Source organism: Pangasianodon hypophthalmus, chromosome 5 (genome assembly GCF_027358585.1).
Source record: "Pangasianodon hypophthalmus isolate fPanHyp1 chromosome 5, fPanHyp1.pri, whole genome shotgun sequence".
NCBI classification, from domain to species: domain Eukaryota; kingdom Metazoa; phylum Chordata; class Actinopteri; order Siluriformes; family Pangasiidae; genus Pangasianodon; species Pangasianodon hypophthalmus.
In genome coordinates this window covers 27,851,689-27,870,049 of record NC_069714.1, presented here as the reverse complement: position 1 = coordinate 27,870,049, position 18,361 = coordinate 27,851,689, and the positions used below count along the sequence as shown (strand labels likewise).

General features: G+C 39.2%; 1 protein-coding gene across 8 annotated transcripts in view; it reads right to left on the bottom strand.

Annotated features, from left to right (window-relative positions):
- Positions 1 to 18,361, bottom strand: part of map2 (microtubule-associated protein 2) — a 128,076-nt gene that overhangs the window by 74,291 nt on the left and 35,424 nt on the right. For all 8 annotated transcript variants that reach the window (XM_026912796.3, XM_053234337.1, XM_053234330.1 and 5 more), the window contains exon 2: positions 5,271 to 5,336. The gene's annotated coding sequence lies outside the window, so the exon portion shown is untranslated. The remainder of the gene's footprint in view (positions 1 to 5,270; positions 5,337 to 18,361) is intronic.

The window sequence follows — 18,361 nt, the reverse complement described above, 5'->3', positions numbered from 1 at the left end:
GCTCCTGAGGCGTCCCGGTCTCTCTCTCTCTCTCACACACACACACACACACACACACACACACACAGCTGAGAGACCACCATGCTTAAACGGAAACAGCATGCTTACAGCAGGAACACTGATGCAGAGTTTCGCTCTTTTTACGGCACTGAGTTTTACAGTTCAATGAGAGAGAGAGACGAGAGAAGAGAGAGAGAAAGGAGAGAGAGAGAGAGAGAGAGAGAGAGAGAGAGTGGGTTGTTGAGAATTACAGTCGTCATGTCTGATCTGTTTTTGCGGGAGAGTAAGCAGATGGTGTTAAGTATGCTCGTGCTGAACTGTGAGCCCATCATGCTACAGTGATGAGAGAGCAACCAAAATATAGACTAACACTCACACTGCTACCAAAATCACCGTATGTGCCGGGCCACGATCTGTCACTCTTTCTCTCTCTCTCTCTCTTTCACTGTTTTACATTCGGAATAAAACACATGGCGGCATGCTATTCTAGGAAAATAATGAACGACAGAATGGTGTGATGCTACCCGACACAAAGAGGAGTTACTCTTACCACCCCAAAGATTATTGTCCAACAGCAGCACATCCCACACTATTCCTCTTATACTACACTGTACTTTTTATCCATTTATAGTTATAAAACACTGCTGTTATAAAAATGAATCAACACCATCTGAGCAATCAGAATCAAGAGTACAGAATCAACAGAACTGTGCTATAAATATACTAAAAACACACCAGAGCCAGGGTTTTGTCGATGATTCTGCATCAAACTAAATGGCAGTAACTTCAGTGGCCTCAGAACTTCAGTACACGCAGGCATGTGAGGAAGAGAAGCGAAAGAGTTAAGTGGTTTTGGGGTGTGTTACAGCGGCACTGCTCTGTCCTTGTGTGTCAGCATCTATCTGATCAGAGAGATCAGAGTCAACAGAAAACAGGCAGAACTGTCGCTCTGATCTACAGCCCAGAGACACGCCTCAATCTACTGCTTTCTCTCGTTCCTAACCATCTGATTCTCTCCTGCTCTCTCATTCCTAGCAGTCTAAGGTTCTCTTCTTCCTCCCTCACAGCCTGAATCTTTCTCTCTAGCACCTTTTTTGTCTCTAATATCCCCTTTATTTTCCTCTCCTTCCCTTTCTCTCTATTTCCTTTCCTTCTGTTTTATTTGATTTCCTTTACTTCTCATTCCTTTCCTTTCTTTTTTTCCTTTCCTTTTCTTTCCTTTCCATCTGTTTCCTTTCCAACTGCTTCCTTTCTTTTCCTTCCCTTTTCATCCCTTTCCTTTCTTTTTTTTTCTTTTCCTTTCCTTTTCATCTGCTTCCTTTCTTTTCCTTCCCTTCTCATCCCTTTCCTTTCTTTTCTTTTCTTTTCCTTTTCTTCCCTTTCCTTTCCATCTGTTTCCTTTCCTTTCCATTACTTCCATTACTTTTCATCCCTTTTCCCCTTTTCTTTCCTGTTCTTTCATTTCCCTTCCTTTTCTTCCTTTCCTTTCTTTTCCTTTCCTCCCTTTTTCATCCTTTTCCTTTCCTTGGAAATCTCTTTCCTTTGCTTTGCTTTCCTTTCCTCCTGTTTCCTTTCCTTTCTTTACATCCATTTCCTTCCCTTCCCTTCCATTTTCATTCTTCTCCTTTCCTGTCCAGCAGCGTTAACATTTCAGTCTATCACTCTCCTTGAATATTTCTCTTTCTCTTTTTGGTCTGTCTCTCCCTCTGCCTCTCTACATCCTAGCAGTTTCTGTCTCAGCAGTCTGAATCTATCTCTCTCTTTTTTTAAGATGCTCACAGCTTTCTCTCTTCCCACCCTAGCAGCCACAATCTCTCTCTCTCTCTCTCTCTCCATGTGCATGATCCCTCTATTTGTCTGTCTGTCAGTCCTCCTACTTGTTTGTATATTGATCCGTCTCTGTGTCTCTGTATGTCTAATGTCTGTCTGTCATTATTTGACCAAAATGATGTGTTAGTCGGATGCCGTGATTCATCCAAAGCCGCACAGTAATTCATCTGGAGCGTCTGATTTCGGTCAGAACAATCACAGCAGAACACGTCTCAGCCTTATTATTCAGGCTTCAGTGGTATTTCAGTCCTGCCAATAACATCTCAATAACAGTTCAAAACAATGTAGTGCACAGCCGCACTGCCTGTGAGTCTCTCTGCCCGGCTTCGTCTGCATTACATCATCGCTCTCCTGCTGCAGCAGTATCCCCGGACGAGTCAGTCGACCCCCAGCCCTCCCTCAGTGCTGCTCTACATCTCTCTCTCTCTCTCTCACTCACACACACACACACACACACACACACACATACACACCCACGTACACAGTTAACACCTCACAGTGGATTCTTTTCCTATAACAACTATAAAATGCAATGTAATAAAATGTCATTTCATTTTTTTTCTTTTTTTAATTAAATGATACATCATATTTTTATCCATTTATAGTTACAGTTAATGTTATGGAATGTCCACGAGACAAGTTCCTGGTATCATTTATAGAGTTATAGCCAGTCGTTGCCATGACAACGCAGCTTGCCATGTTACCGAGAACCCACAACGTGTAAACTCCTCCGTTCTGAAGACTTTCCCATGGAGGAAAACTTACAGTTACAAAGCGCTGACACTGGAGACTCCTTCCATAAGTGATCAGTAAACACCTCCTCACAGAAAACTTCACCACATCGACATATTTTATTTGCTAAATAAATAACATACAGTATATAAATAAAAATACATTCTAAATGTTTATTTATGTTTTTCCTTCTTTCCTTCTTTCTTCCTTTGTTGTATTTTTTCTATCTTTCTTTCTCTCATTCTTTCTTTCTTCTGTTTTTCCTTTCTTTCTTTCTTTTTTATATTAGTATTTTTTCTTTCTCTTCTTCTTTTTTCCTGTCTTTGTATTTTTCTTTTTGTATTTCCTTTCTTTCTTTTTTTTCTTTCTTTCTATTTCTCTCTCCAATATTTAAATGATTGGTTGATTTGTTTTTGTGTTCTTTCTCTCCTTCTTTCTTCCTTTTTTGTATTTTTTCCGTTTTTTTCTCTCATTCTTCCTTTCTTTTCAATGTTCTTTCTTTCTTTCTTTCTTCTTTCTTTCTTTCTTTCTTTTATGTATTTTTATCTTTCTCTTCTTACTTCCTTTCTTTGTATTTTTCTTTTTGTATTTTCTCTCTTTTTGTATTTTCTTTCTTTCTTTCTTTCTATTTCTCTCTCTAATATTTAAATGACTGATTGATTTGTTTACTTATGTGTTCTTTCTCTCCTTCCTTCTTCCGTCTGTTGTATTTTTCTTTCTTTCTTTCTTTCTTTCTTTCTTTCTTTCTTATTCTCTCCATCATTCTTTCACCCTTTCTCTCCCCTTGCCCATACCAAGTCTAATATAAACCTGAGATTTGTAGCTGCGCTGTTCATCACCTGACCAATCAGATTCGAGAATTCAGCCTAGCTGTGGTATAAAGTGTCATGAATTAATACACATGCAAAACTCAGACTATTTACCAAATACATTATTTTACAAGGCAGGATATTCAAACAGAGGAGTGTGTTCAGTGTGATCATTCAGAGCCCACGTTATCGGCTCACTCCTGTGGCAGAAAGTTTTGTTTTTAAACCCACAGAAGATTCATTTCCAGTTAATAATAAAGGCCAATCGGAGAGAAAGTAATTCCCACCATCAGTACACCGCCTGTGCGCTTGCTAACTAAACCCTCAGCCTGATTTCCAGTTAAATAACAGCAAGGAGTTCTTCAGCGTCCATGGTTCCCAGTTGCCTAGCAACAGCACTCTCATGACTTTAACCACTTGAACTGGAAGTGTACCATCTGTGTGACTACCTGCGTACGAAGCACGGGCTCACGAGTTCACTGTGAACAGCTGATGGTTAAGCGTGTTGTTTAAAGCATTGACAGTGGATCTGTGTCGAAATATTTCAGCTAAAAAAATCACAAGAAGAAAATGCGTTTTTATCTTTATGCAAAAATTCTCCTCCAGATTCTCCGGGTTCTTCCCATCTCCCGAAAACATGTCAGTAGGTGAACTGGCTAGGCTAAACTGCCCCTAGGCGTGTGTGTGTGTGTGTGTGTGTGTGTGTGTGTGTGTGTGTGTGTGATGTGAAGGACTGGTGTCCCATCCAGAGTGTATTCCTGTCTCACACCCAGTATTCCCGGGATACACTCCAGATCCATTTACTATGTGTTACAGGATCCACATAAAATCCCCTCCCTCTCTCCCTCTCTCCCTCTCTCTACCTCTCCCTCTGTCCCTACCTACTATTCATTTTCTCTTCTCTACCTTATTTTTTACATTTTCTATTTATGTTTATTTGTTTTTGTCTCTCATTCTTTCTTAATTTCTTTGTATTTCTATCTTTCTTCCTTTCTTTCATCTTCCTCTCTCTCCCTTTATCCATAACTTCTGTGTGTCAACTGTTTTCTCTCTCTCTCTCTCTCTCTCTCTCTCTCATTTTTTTTATATTCAACATTCCAGTGTAAAACTCACTTTAGGTGACGGACCCCAGGAGAACTGACACCTGGCCATTCATCAAATCCACATGCCAGTGTTTTGTGTGTGTGTGTGTGTGTGTGTGTGTCTGTGTGTGTTTGTGTGTGTGTGCACGCACATGCGCATTTGGTGTTTTGTATAATGGTTTGTCTAGACACAACCACCGGAGTCTGACACGTACCATAACCACACACACACACACACACACACACACACACACGTATACAGATACAGTACAGTAACAGCGATGGCTCACACCTTTGCTGAGAGTAGTAACACTCCTACAAATTCTCATTAAGAAAACAGCAGGTGGATACACACACACACACACACACACACACAGCTGTGATACAGCACTCTCAGTTGATCAGCTCAGGGAAGAAAGAAGATGAAAATGACAAAGAGAATGAAAGAGAAAGAGAGAGAGGGAGAGAGAGAGAGACGAAGGCTCACACAGTGAAAAATCCTGAGCACTGAACACAATGACGCAGCATCTCTGCAGACAGAGAGAGAGAGAGAGAGAGAGAGAGAGAGAGAGATGAAGAGGGTGAGAGGGACAGAGACAGACAGAGAGACAGAGAGACAGTGAGAGAGAGGGAGAGAGAGGGAGAGAGAGAGAGAGAAAGAGACAGAGTGAGAGAGAGCATCAGAGTGAGAGGGAAAGGGTGAGAGAGAAAGAGAGAGAGTAAAAGAAAGGGAAGGGAAAAGAAGGTGAGGGATTCTGGATTAAAGGACACAGACAGGGAGGAAAAAAGAGAGAGAGAGAGAGAGAGAGATGCCTACCTGTGAGCAGGATGCTGGTTTTTCAGTGCTGCACAGTGAGAGGAGGCAGAACCAGACCAGGTGGACCTGCGAGAGAGAGAGAGAGAGAGAGAGAGAGGGCAGATGAGTACAAGGTGCCTAGATGTTGCCCTTTGTGGTCATGTGACCTCCGTGGCTGTAGCAGGCGTCGTCCAGAAACACAGAAACACTGAGTCTCCTGGAAAAGCTTTAGCACAGAGACTCCCACTCACACACTGCCTGAGCTCCTCCTCACCATCTCTCTCTCTCTCTCGCTCACACACACACACACACACACACACACACACACACACACCGGCTGCCAGCACCCGGCAGCCTGCCACTACAGCAGAGGAGGGAGTCAGTACACACACACATGTATGTGTGTGTGTGTGTGTGTGTGTGTACTACAACTGTCAGAACTCATTTTAAATATTGTGTAATAATACTTTTTCGAATATGGAGAGCTGAAACTGACACAATGTGTGTATTAGGGATAAATATCACCGTTCTAATATTATTCAGATTTCTAACTTATATTTATCTATTTTAAGGCAAAAGAAATCACATTAAAATGTTTACGACCTAATGAAAGTATGTTGAATGACATACATCATTCACGTCAGCAATTTTTTTATTTATTAAATTTAAAAAATCTAAATCAGAATGTAAAATGCGTGTGTCTTAAAAGTGATATTAGATGCAAGGAGTAAATTTCCAGCAGACACTCATTGGAGTTGCTCTGTGTCTGAATCCTTAAAAAGCATTTTACTGACTATATAGTGCACTATGTAGGGTTTAAAACAGAATTAACAATTTACAATGTACAGTTTTTAAATACTTTTAACGACACTTTTAACATTCAAATAAAAAAAAAAAACTTAACAGCACTAGTGTATGTACAGTACATGCATGGGTTTAGGGGATCAGTGCATGTGTATCTAAATGAGATATGGGAATTGCGTGTGAGTGTGTGAGTATGTGAATATATGTGTGTGTATGTGTGTGTGTGTGTCCTGTATGAATGGGAGCCGCAGCACTACAGCATTAGGGAACTAAACAATCAATGAGTCACTACAGCAGAAGCTTCCAGAAGCCGAATGAAGCGTGGCTGTACGGCTCTGCTGCCATCTGTGTGTGCTGTGGTGTACTCCAGCACTCAAAACACACTCTTCTCTCCTCATTTCTGCTTTTCTACTGCTGCGTTCGACTTAACTCCGAAGTTGAAACTCGGAATTACGCCACCTCTGAGTGAAACACGCCATAAAAACATGGACGCAGCTAACTGGCTTGTGAGCGATTATATAGATTTAGCTCAGTACTGAACTGTACAGTCAGTGTTTTAGATTTAACAAGCAAAAATGTCTGTATGTTGTTTGATCTAAAGCAAATACTTGTGTGTATAATGTAAAGAAGTGCTTCTTTGTTTACTGGTGATGCTGCGAGCAGCCATTTTGATTTGACGTCATGTGGGTTGAGGAGACCATCCCGAGTAGGAATTCTGATTTGAGGGGCGTTTTCTTTGGTCGGAGGTCTTAATTCCGAGTTTTAGTCGAACGTAGAATATAACACACACTGAGTTGGAAGTCTGTAGACTCTGTGTTGTTCTGGTGGCTCACTGTGGCCCAACACGTACACAATACTAACACACGCATTACTCTAAAACCCTGCTGCAGCCATTTTTGGCATGTTGGACCACAGCGCTGTCTAATGCACTTTCTTGAGTGAGCTGGGAGTCGATCCTCCTTTAATACCATGTCTGATTGCTTTAGCTGTGTGTGGCGAGGGGCTGAGGATGAACAGATAGAAGGCAGGATTTTTTAAAAAACACATCCGCCTGCACAGATTAAGTAAGAACAGACCCGGACATGGATTACTGGTGTGGATATATCAGGTGGAACTAATGTAAACATCTCCTGTCACGATACCCATAAAACTCTTTAAGATACGATACCCATAAACTCTTTAAGCTTTATGATATTGAACTCAATTTTTTTTCCACCAGCCATTGTGCATTCACAGCTCTATTAAACATGACCCTACGATATTAGTTTTAGTTTACTGGACACTTAGAGTCAGTAATATTTTCTCAATTGCTCATCGTTAGCCCTTCTTGAAAGAGTGAGGAAAGATATTGAGAAAAATAGTGTGGAAAAAATATACAGTGACAAACAAGAGGAGTATGTTGAGCAAAACAATATGTTGTCTTTTTTATCCATTTATAGTTACATTGAATGTTGTAGAACATTTGGGAAAAAAATTAGTTTCTGTCTTCACTTATGGTATAGTAGCTAGAAAAAGTCTTTCCCTCACCAGCCTGTTTTTCTCTCTCTCTTGAAGTTAATAAAACAAAAAATTACAACTGAGAAACCGTAAAAGCGTAAACTCATCTGTCCCGAGGACTTTCCCGTAGCGGAAAACGTACAGTTACCGCTTCACATCTGACTGTTACAAAGTGCTGACACTGGAGACTCCTTCCATAAATGTTAAATAAACATCCCATTACAGAAAACTTCATCAGATCAACAGTTATATGTTTTTCGTTGTCCCTGTGAATGAGCTGTTACTATAGAAACAATAATATATTAGAACGAATGCATTAATATTAACCTTGCAGTCAGTATTACTGTCAGAGCTGCTGTTATAGGAAATTTAATCAACACCTTCTGACCAATCAGAATCAAGAATTCAACAGTTTGAGCAATTCTTCTAGGGTAATAACGGAAACCATTGGTTATATACTATATAACGTACTATATATATCGTGGAGGCAGACTGTAATAAATAGAAGCTTAAACAGTTGGACACCTCGGCAAAGTCTCTTTATTAGAGCTGATCTAAAAACCATAATCATAATTCAGAGATGAGGTCGAGCAGCAGACAGGGTTCACGGGTAGATCAATACTCAGTGTCAAAGACAGCCAGAGGTCAAAGAAAGACTAGAAATATAGCTATAAAGAGATGGATAACACAAGATCACCAGGAAAGTCTAGAAAATAAAGCTGGACAATCTGACCATATAGGTGATATTGTGATAACTTTCATCACATACAGCCGATACGATTTTAGAATTTTGTACTACAGCTTTAAAATTGTAAAATGTATTTTTATTTATTATTAGAATTTATTAGAATTCATTATTTTTTAATTTTTTATTTTTAATTTTTTAATTTTCAATTATTTTGTATTTTATATTTTATTTTTTATTTTTCAGCTTAATTAATTAAATTTTCAATAAAGGTATTCAATAAAGGCTTTAAATAAAGGTATCATCAAACTATTTTACAGTTTTAATTTAGTTTGAATATTTTTTTCCCTTCGGTTTGGTTAATTACTGTTTTGCTGCCAGTTTATTAGCAAACCTATGTATCATGTTACACATTGTGTAAAAAATGGCTCCAAGTATTACAGTGTGATATTTTGGTCACATCGCTGACCCTACAAGTAAGTTAGGAAACCATGAAACTAGACCAGGAAACACAGGCGAGGTAAACAAATCGGTACAAACACGGATTAAAATGACTAAAATCAGACTAGAGACGGGTGTGAAACATCCCAGGGGCGTGGTGAGGGCGGAGCTAGAGCAGCAACATTTAAAACCAGGTAGCTAGAGACAGGAAGCAAACAGTTTTCTGACACTGGGTGCATCTCAATCAGCTCCCTAGCTCACTAGTCAGAGCACTGACCAGGGAGTCGGACATTTTAAGGGCTGTCTCAATCGCAAAATCCTTCCAGTGCACTGGAACTTTCGGTCCCTAAAAAATCCCACAATGCACCAAAAAACCAGGGAGCACCGATGCTCACTATGTTCCCTTACTGGAAATGACATCATAATTTCTGAAGCCTCTCAGCTTGAAAAAAATGGCGGACGATCTCGTCAACTTAGTCTACAAATGTAAGTAGCCTGTTATCGTTGTTGTAGCTCTCAGAAGATTATTTACGTTAGCGATGTTTAACTTTAATTGACGTTTATATGACATATAATGTCAGAATGAAATCGGTTGTGCCTGTTGTTGTTAAATGCCATTGGTGACGTTTTACAACGCGAGTACGTAGTCATGTCACCAGAAATTGAGTCATCAGTGTCCCAATGTGTAGTGAGCCAGGATCCTTAGCAGTGCCTGAACTCGTGTATACGATATATACTGAGTCATGACCTAGGGAGCTGATTGAGACACACCCACTGAAAGAGCTTCACTGGTGTTGGATTGAGATGGCTTAAACACCAAATATTCACATTGTGTATTTCTTAGTCAGGGGGCAGCAAATTCAAGTGATTATCAGCATTCTGGTGTGACATGTTAATGGAGCGAAAGTAGTGGCTCAGTGAACAGCTAACCTTAGCTAACTAGTTTGTTGTTTGTGAGCAATGAGTCTTATCCAGTCTTATCCTGACTGAAGAGCAGAACGAGCTTCTTTCCATAGCGAAATGCTAATAATAAACACTTCCTCCATGTTGATCCTTCCAGACAGATATGACGTCGTCTGTGTGCTCGTTTTCTATCGGCCCACCCTTCTAAGATTGGTGGATTTGCAGCGTTGAAAAGAAATCAGAGATGGTTGATGTGAAAGGTGGACGCGAAATTAACTGCAACTGAAAGCAAATCACGTTTCCTGAATCGTGCCCAACATGACTGCTACTTTACACGGGCCGTCTCACAGGTGGTGGCATGTTTTCAGACATTTGCCTGTGTACCCATTTTTCAAGATAATCTATAATAATGTTTCAGAAATGTGACAGAACAGCTCCTTGAGCTAGAGCAAAATCCACTCAGTGGCTCTATCAGGCCGTGGCCTTAAGGCAAGCGTAATGAGAAAGCTCTCTGCATGAAAATGTAACTTTCTGAGCCATTAGTTACAAAATATTGTGGCTTAATACCATGAAAAAGAGGGAAATGAGAGAAGAGAGGGTGAGAGAGAGAGAGAAGCATTGAAAAATTAAAAAGATGGTAATGTTTTTAGCATTGTACAAATATACATTGTATTTAACATGGTGGGAAATCAATACAGTCGATTTGCCTTCCCAAAAGACTGAGACTCAATGCACACATGGACTCATTTAGCTAATAGAAGCAATCTGAAACCAGAGTCATTTAAGTGGGTTTAGAGAACAAAACTTCTATCAGTAAACAGCCGGAGTCAATCAATTGACCCCAAAGGAGACTTATTAGGAGCACAAGTGAAAGAGACACCATTGTTCTTCAGATTTACATTCCTCTGAGAATCCTATTAGAGCAGCACAAGGCAACGATCAACAACAGGGAATAAAACTAAAATAAACTAGCTTTATGATAGTCCAATCAAAAGCATTGGTGTTCCTAATCAGGGTGTGACCATACAATAAATCAGAACAATGGTATACCACGGAAATCTGAAATTAGAGACGTACTGATCTAATACTGACTATCAGTATCAGGTCAAGTGGTTTTTATTATCATTTCTCTTTATAGCTTGTTTCCCCAAAACCAAGGTGCAATACATAACAATACAGCGGCACAGTACACAAAACTACATAAAGTGCAAATACATGACAGTGTGAGACGAGTACAAACAATACAATAAACACACAGGACAATAAATACAAAGGATAGTGCACGTTAACTAGACAGGACAGTGCTGAGTGGGGAAAAAACTATCATGGGATGGTACTGGTTTGAAACACTGGAACAGGATCAGATTGGAGTTTACACATTTTCTCGATATTCTCTAGACTTATTATAGACTATTCTATAAGAAAATGGCCTTCAAATTAATGATCAGAAGCTGATATGTGTAAAATATACTGTGCTTGTAATGCTCCATCCATTCATTTATGACATCTACAGTCATAACGGAAAATATAACCATGTTGCTGTCAGATCTGCAGTGTCATATTGCTGATTCTGTTAGACCTTTTTATTCTTCTGTTAATGTGGCTTTAGCATGGACCACTGTGTGTATGATCAGTGCAATATATTACAGCCTCAGTCCTCATTAGCCAGACTAATATCCACCTAGCATAATGACGGGATGCACAAACTCAAAGGTGAAAGGTCAGGGCTAGCCGACAAGCCGATAATCCTACTGTAGCCATCAGCAGCTGCCCACTTAGATAGTAATCCTAAATCTAATCCCCATCTCAAGCCCCCAGCTCTGCAGCACACAACAATTACTGATTAATCAATCTAGCTTGTATGTTCTAACATACTTTTTCTTGCTAACACTAAATGTTTAGAGTTGAGCCTTCTGGGATCCAGCTGTCTCACTCTGTGAGCGACTTCCAATAAATTCAAGTTTGGTGGCAATGAATGCACTGTACATATGCACAAGTGGGGCCACTCTTGGTCTGAGGGCAGAGGTCAGAAAAAAAGCCATCCCATAGACCCCCGGCCAAATTAGGACCTATTAGTACCCTGAACAGATTAAAGCTGCTAGGATCCACCCCTGAAGCCAGACCTGGGGGTACTGTGACTGGGCCACTACTGGTCCATCTGCTCATTTATGCAAGTGGATTTATATGTAAGAATACGCGAGCCAGCCAGGAGTGCATAAAACAAGGCCTGGGCACAACTGTTTTTTACACTTTATTGAAGACGATTCAGGAAGAATATTCAAGCTGATCCAGAACGCAGTTCTAAAGACCCAAGAGCTGAGATCCAACGCCAAACCTTTTAATTGCTACCTCTTTTTACTACACCGCTTTATAGTAGAAAACAATTTACAGTCATAAGGCTAGAATAGAACAGAAAGGAATGGAAAGGAAACGAATAGAAATTAACAAACAAACAGAAACAAACAGAAATAGAATAGAATAAAATTTTCCGCCTTTTAATATGTAATATTTCCATTCCAATTTATATCACAGTGGTCATGCTAGTGTGTACCTCTTTACTGTAGAATTACAGCCTGCATGTAACAAATGATGAGCCAGACAGGAGTGCCTGAGACAAGCTCTGAGCACAAATGTTTTTAAGCTTTACTGAAAAATATTCAGGAAGTACATCAATGCTGACGCAAAATGCTGTTCTGAAGACTCGAGACCTGAGATTCGAAAGACTAACCCTTTTATTAAGATACACAGGGTCCAGCATGGGCTATAATTAAAATATATACAGGATAGATAGCTGGTCATGTTGGTAGGTACCTCTTTCCATCTCTCCATGTACTCATTTATGCAAGTAGATTTATACCTTACACAACTGGCAAGCCAGCCAGGAGTGCATAAGATAAGGCCAGAGCATAAAACACAGAGAGATTTGTGTCTGAAATGTAACAAGCTATAACCACAGTGTCAAGCATGGGCTTTAATTAAAAACTACACATCTGCCATTGTTAATAAAATATTTACAACAAAGACCATTCAATACCCAGAATGTCAATACACACACACTGGGTGTTTTTTTTTTTACAACCTATTTCTTGTTAATATTTAATACTTCCACTCCATAGTGTATCATGGTGGTCATGTTGGTATGTTCATCTTTGTAATGTAATGGTGTCTGTAATTATGAAGGGTGAAACATTGAGTGGTTTTGCATATAAAAGGTTTTCTTTGGAGAAATACAGCTCTTTGTGTGCTACTTCTTTCGTACACCAGCCAAAGGGTAGTGAGACTAACAGGGAAGTTGAGACAGCTTCTTTAGGGCTTCCTAATTCAGTTCCACAGCAGCTAAAGCGCGCTCACAGGCTAATTAAACCCTAGGACATTACATTTCTCAGAATCTGTACTGATGGTGTGGTCAGGAGTGTGCACATGCTAATTGGGATCAGGATACTGAAGAGGAAGAGAGAGAGAGAAAAGAAGGCAAAGAGCATGACTGAGGTGTCAGTGTTTAAGCACTTGAGAACACGGATTCATTTATTAGCACAGCTCGGCTTTCATCTGTGTCGAGCCCTTTGATCATTACACACACAGGCTCAGCTCATTCAATCACTTCATCACCGGAGAGCTGCAGAGGATCTCTCTCAACGGCAATGTCCTGATGCTCTACATCTGCCTGGAGCTTTCTCCACTTTCTGCAGACTCATCTTCCACTGCTGTGGATGGTCCCATTTGTCCACACTAAAGATTTACACTTCCCAAAAAGTTTAATCCAAACTCTCATCAAGCGACCATCTTGAAACATACAATATAGGTATGAGATATTTTGCTGAAGTTGTCGAATTGAATTGATTGGATATTAGAATTTTGCAGAAACTATTTAAAACACTGTTTAATGTCCACAAAACACTGTATTTCCTGTTATCACTTACATTACAGCAGCTACAATCAGTCATTTCCTCACCAGTCTCTATCTTTTTCTAAGACAAAAAAAAAATGCAGATTGTTACCAACACAACTTCCTCCATCCTTATGCTGCGTTCGTGGTGTCTTGTAATTGGTCATTTGCAAGTTAGTTAATAGTCATTTTCCACCTCAGGACATTCAACATTCAAAGGAGAAAAAAACATGGAACATGGCCTCCTCGAAAGCATGTCTTTTTCTTGCTCTGTCAGAGCACATAAAGCTCGTAAAAAGCTACTTTAACTGAAATTTTACAGACAATAGCAAATAGCGTCAGCAACATGCTAGCTGGCTAACGTTGGTGATAACTCTAATGTTGATTACCTTCTCAAAATAGTGATTAGTATGATATAGATTTATATATGTTATAGATTTAACTATAGATATATATTTTACATATATATGTTGTTATCTTAAGTAACTATTCTATTGTTACAGAATTAACTATTTCAATACGTTACTGTTTATTGTTTATAATGTGATCAACAACTCAACAGCAATTTGACATAAACTTGTATTACAACATATTATTACTGGCTACATTTTAATCAGTGCTATAAATGTTTGTAGAATTGAGGGGTTGTTGTGAATTTGATATTTAAATTATGAGATATTTAAAAAATGCCTATACCTTTTGCTTTCTAATAAAAATGTTTATAGAACGGCCATATCAAGCAATTTAGAAAATACTAAGAAACCAATTTTTTTGTGTTCGAAACAAGATTTTCTCTGTAGAAAAGTATGAAAATTGAGCTGTACTGATACTTATTTCTAGAAAATAGCTAATAAATTAGCAGAACTGGTTGATGCCATATATTTGATTCGATTCTATACATATTTACATGACTGCACATTTTTATTTTACCATCTTGCTTCTTGGGCTGAAGCCTTGACATAAAACCTTCTCACATTTTAGTGTTGTTGCATGTAGAGTACATGTGGCTGTATTAAACACACAGCACAGTTGTTGTTTACTGTGCCTCAGTTTTCTTAATCAAGAGCAGAAGCAGCTTGGCTACACACTGCAATCCTGACAATACGCTGCTCCTATATTGTAAATAAAGAGATGCACATCTGTGCAGTATTTGTAAAAAAGTAGATTAAAATAGCAAAATTTGCTGATTTGAAACTTTTTTGCGTGTAGAACAAGCCAGATGAGGTGCAGCTGGTCTCCTTGTCCTAAGTGCTCAGAACACGCTATGAAGATCCTTATTCTTTTGGTGAAAGTGAGGCGGACTGTGGTTTCAGTGTAAACAGTAACAGAACTTCACTCCCACTGGATCAAACACTAAAGCCGCAGGAACAGCCGTTTGATAAAGCTTTGAGTTACAGCTATGGTAAATATTTCATTGGCACAGCCAATTGAAGCCTCTAGACTGCCACTGTCTGAAGAGTAGTGTCGCCCCTGGACACACACACACACACACAGCGTTTTTCTTTTCCAGAAGGGTTGACGATGTTCCCCGGTTGTTCAACGTTTTACCTAGAAAATGATTATCTTTTCGGTAACATCAGTATTACTAGTTTTCAGTAGTACTAACATTTTTTTCATTTTAAATCAAACTTTCAAAATACGTGCAAAAGAAACTGTGTTTCCATCAACTACAGTCACATAAAAGTGATGCTTTTTTATCTCTGCACTGAAATGAAATGAGCACCATAACAGCACCGTAATGGACAGATTTGAAATTTGATGTTCGTTCATTCCTTCATCTTCAGTAAGCGCTTTACCTCGGCCAGTCGCGGCGACGCTAGAAGTTGCTTTCATCATAAAATCAAGATTTTGTTTGTAAAAATATCCTCTGTTGTCATGTTTATGTTCTGATATACAGTATCTAGATGTAGGGCTGAAACGTTAACAGTCCTCATTTAATTAATTTATTTAAAATACATTTTTTTGTGTGTCTATTTTGCACTGTTTTTTTGCAACATTTTTTCAATATTTAACCATTTTAGTTTTTCGCTGAATTTCAGGCTTTTCCATTCAGATTTAGTCCATTTAGTGTGATTGCCATGCTGAGTTTTTTTTTCCCCATAATATCAATCCCTTTAGCTTGTGGTAAATTAAAGCGAATTAAAGCTAATTAAAATATTTTGCTTGATCCTTCCTTCCTAAAAAGAAAAAAAAGCTTAAATCTTTTAAATCATAATCTTATGCTTATTTCCTAAAATTTCAACTCAAATCAGAATGCAAAGAGAACAATATTTAATAATCAATCTAATTAATACCGGTAATAAGAACAATCAGTTATTATTATTATTATTATTATTATTATTATTATTATTTTGTGTTTCATCCGGGAGGAAACTGGCTTCTTTCCATCTAATGAAAAAGACTGAACATCTAATCATCACGGATTTTGGTTATTAGAAGGTGTCAGTCTCAGAAAAGTAAAAAAAAAAAAAAGTCAAACTGGTAAACATGTCTCATGCGTATCGTAACAAAGAAGTAATACTGTAATCATCGTCATCTGATAATAATGATCTTTGGTTCATTGAAGGAAAAGATTAAAGGGTTGTGGGGAAAAAAAACAAATGCAAGCTAATTAGGTACAAAACCCAGCTGCTAGCATGAGCATGATGATGCTAACTGCTGGATTTCGTGCTCTGCCAGCTTCCATTATTTATTAGCTGTCCTCCTCAGGAGGGAATGCCAGGACACAATGAACAGGGACAGCTGACCAGCTGGGTGGAGAGCAGCCTATTGGGGTTTTCCCTGTGCGTGCGTTTGTGTGTGTGTGTGTGTGTGTGTGTGTCTAATTGTGATCCTCCTTAGCAGCAGATGGCTGAAAGACTCACAGTCAGAAACTCTCAGTAGGCGGTCAGTCTTTGAAACCTCCTGCTAAGCCTCAAAGTGACCAGCGGCACCTGTCCACTCAGATTAGAGAGAACCAAACCACACCACCACAACACCAGGACGTGGTTATAAACACCCTCAAGTTAGAGTAGAGAGGACGAGTGAGAAAGCCTACACCCAAAACATTCAAATCATTAATTCTCTAACAAACACCAACATTCTCCATCAACCATCAACATTCTCCGTCAAGCATATAGATTATTTGACAAATAGAATACAACATCAGGCAAATAACACAAATAACACCAAAAAAATTACACACAAGCACTACATAAATATAGCCAATCTCCAATCACTCATAGTACAGCAGTCTTCACCAAACACCATTAAAAAGCACCAAACATGAACACCAACATTCTCCAACAAGCATATAGACTGTAACACAAAAAACACCAAGCGCCTTCCAACAAACTTGTTAAACACCAACAAATACTAACAAGCACCAACATTTCACTTAAAATACATACTCCATCAAGCATATACATTCCCCAATAAAGACTCCATCAAACACCAGCAAGCAACACCAAATACACGACATAACCAACACTCAAACTCTTCAACAAACAACATAAAGACCATTAGACAGCAGAGAAACACCAACATTCTCCAACAAGCATATACACTCACCGCCCACTTTATTGGGAAAACCTGTACACCTGCTGGTTTATGCAGTTATCCAATCATTCAATCATGTGTAGCAGCACAATGCATAAAATCATGAAGATGCAGGTCAAGAGCTTCAGTTAATGTTCACATCGAACATCAGAATGGGGAAGAGTGTGATCTCTGTGACTTTAACTGTGGCATGGTTGTTGGTGCCAGATGGGCTGGTTCGAGTATTTCAGAAACTGCTGATCTCCTGGGACTTTCACACACAACAGTCTTTAGTTTACACAGAATGGTGTGAAAAACAGAAAACACTGAGTGAGCGACAGTTCTGTCAGTGGAAACACCTTGAGGTCAGAGGAAAATGGATAGATTGGTTCGAGTTGCCGTGAAGGATATAGTAACATATAATTACTCTTTACAGCTGTGGTGAGCAGAAAAGCATCTCAGCATTCACAAAACATTGACCTTGAGGTGGATGGGCTACAACAGCAGAAGACCACACTGGGTCACACTCCTCTCAGCCAAGAACAGGAAATCACCTGGTCTTTTCCCACTTTTCTTTTGGTCTTCCACTTGGTCTTTTGCCTAAAACAACCTTTTTGTTTCCGTCAAAACTTCCCTTTATGACCTCCAGCTCTCTCTGACCCAATAATTTGCCTTCAGCTAAATAATTTACATACACGCATTTGACAGGATACAACATAACACAAGATCTGTTACAGAAGCTGTACTGGTACATTTTTCCGATACAACTTAGTCACTGAACTGCGGCTATTTTTTTTCATAGGCTACACTGTCTGGCTCAGTTCAGTCCGATTAAATATAGTACCTGATACTGAGTAGGCATCCGAACCACTGTCCAACTCCTGCTCTAGAGCCTTAAAGCTCGCAAATACAGAAACCCAAATGGACAGATAAAGGACAAGAACATTTCAAAGTGTTCTTGTAGGCCTGAAGAGATAAAGATCGGGATAACAACCAGCCCAAGGAGAGAGAGAAGAGAGAGAGAGAGAGAGAGAGAGAGAGAGAGCCAAGGAAGGAATATGAACATAGAAAACATGACAAGGCATAGAGAACTCAACCCAGGAACTCAACACCACCACCACAGGGTTACATGTGAACCTTTACGTCTTTTTCTTCCCAATCAAACATGATTTAAACGAGCCTGACGACACTCTCTATTTATCTTGATTGCAACTCAAATTATCCAAACACCGCCTTGGATATTTTTCACAGAGAAAGGTCACATGGGAGATTGTATTTAATACCACAACAGACAAATTGAATTAACACACTAGCTGTGAAATGCATTCAACCAGCTCCAGGCATGTTAATTACATATGAGCTGAAGATGCTGTGTGATCT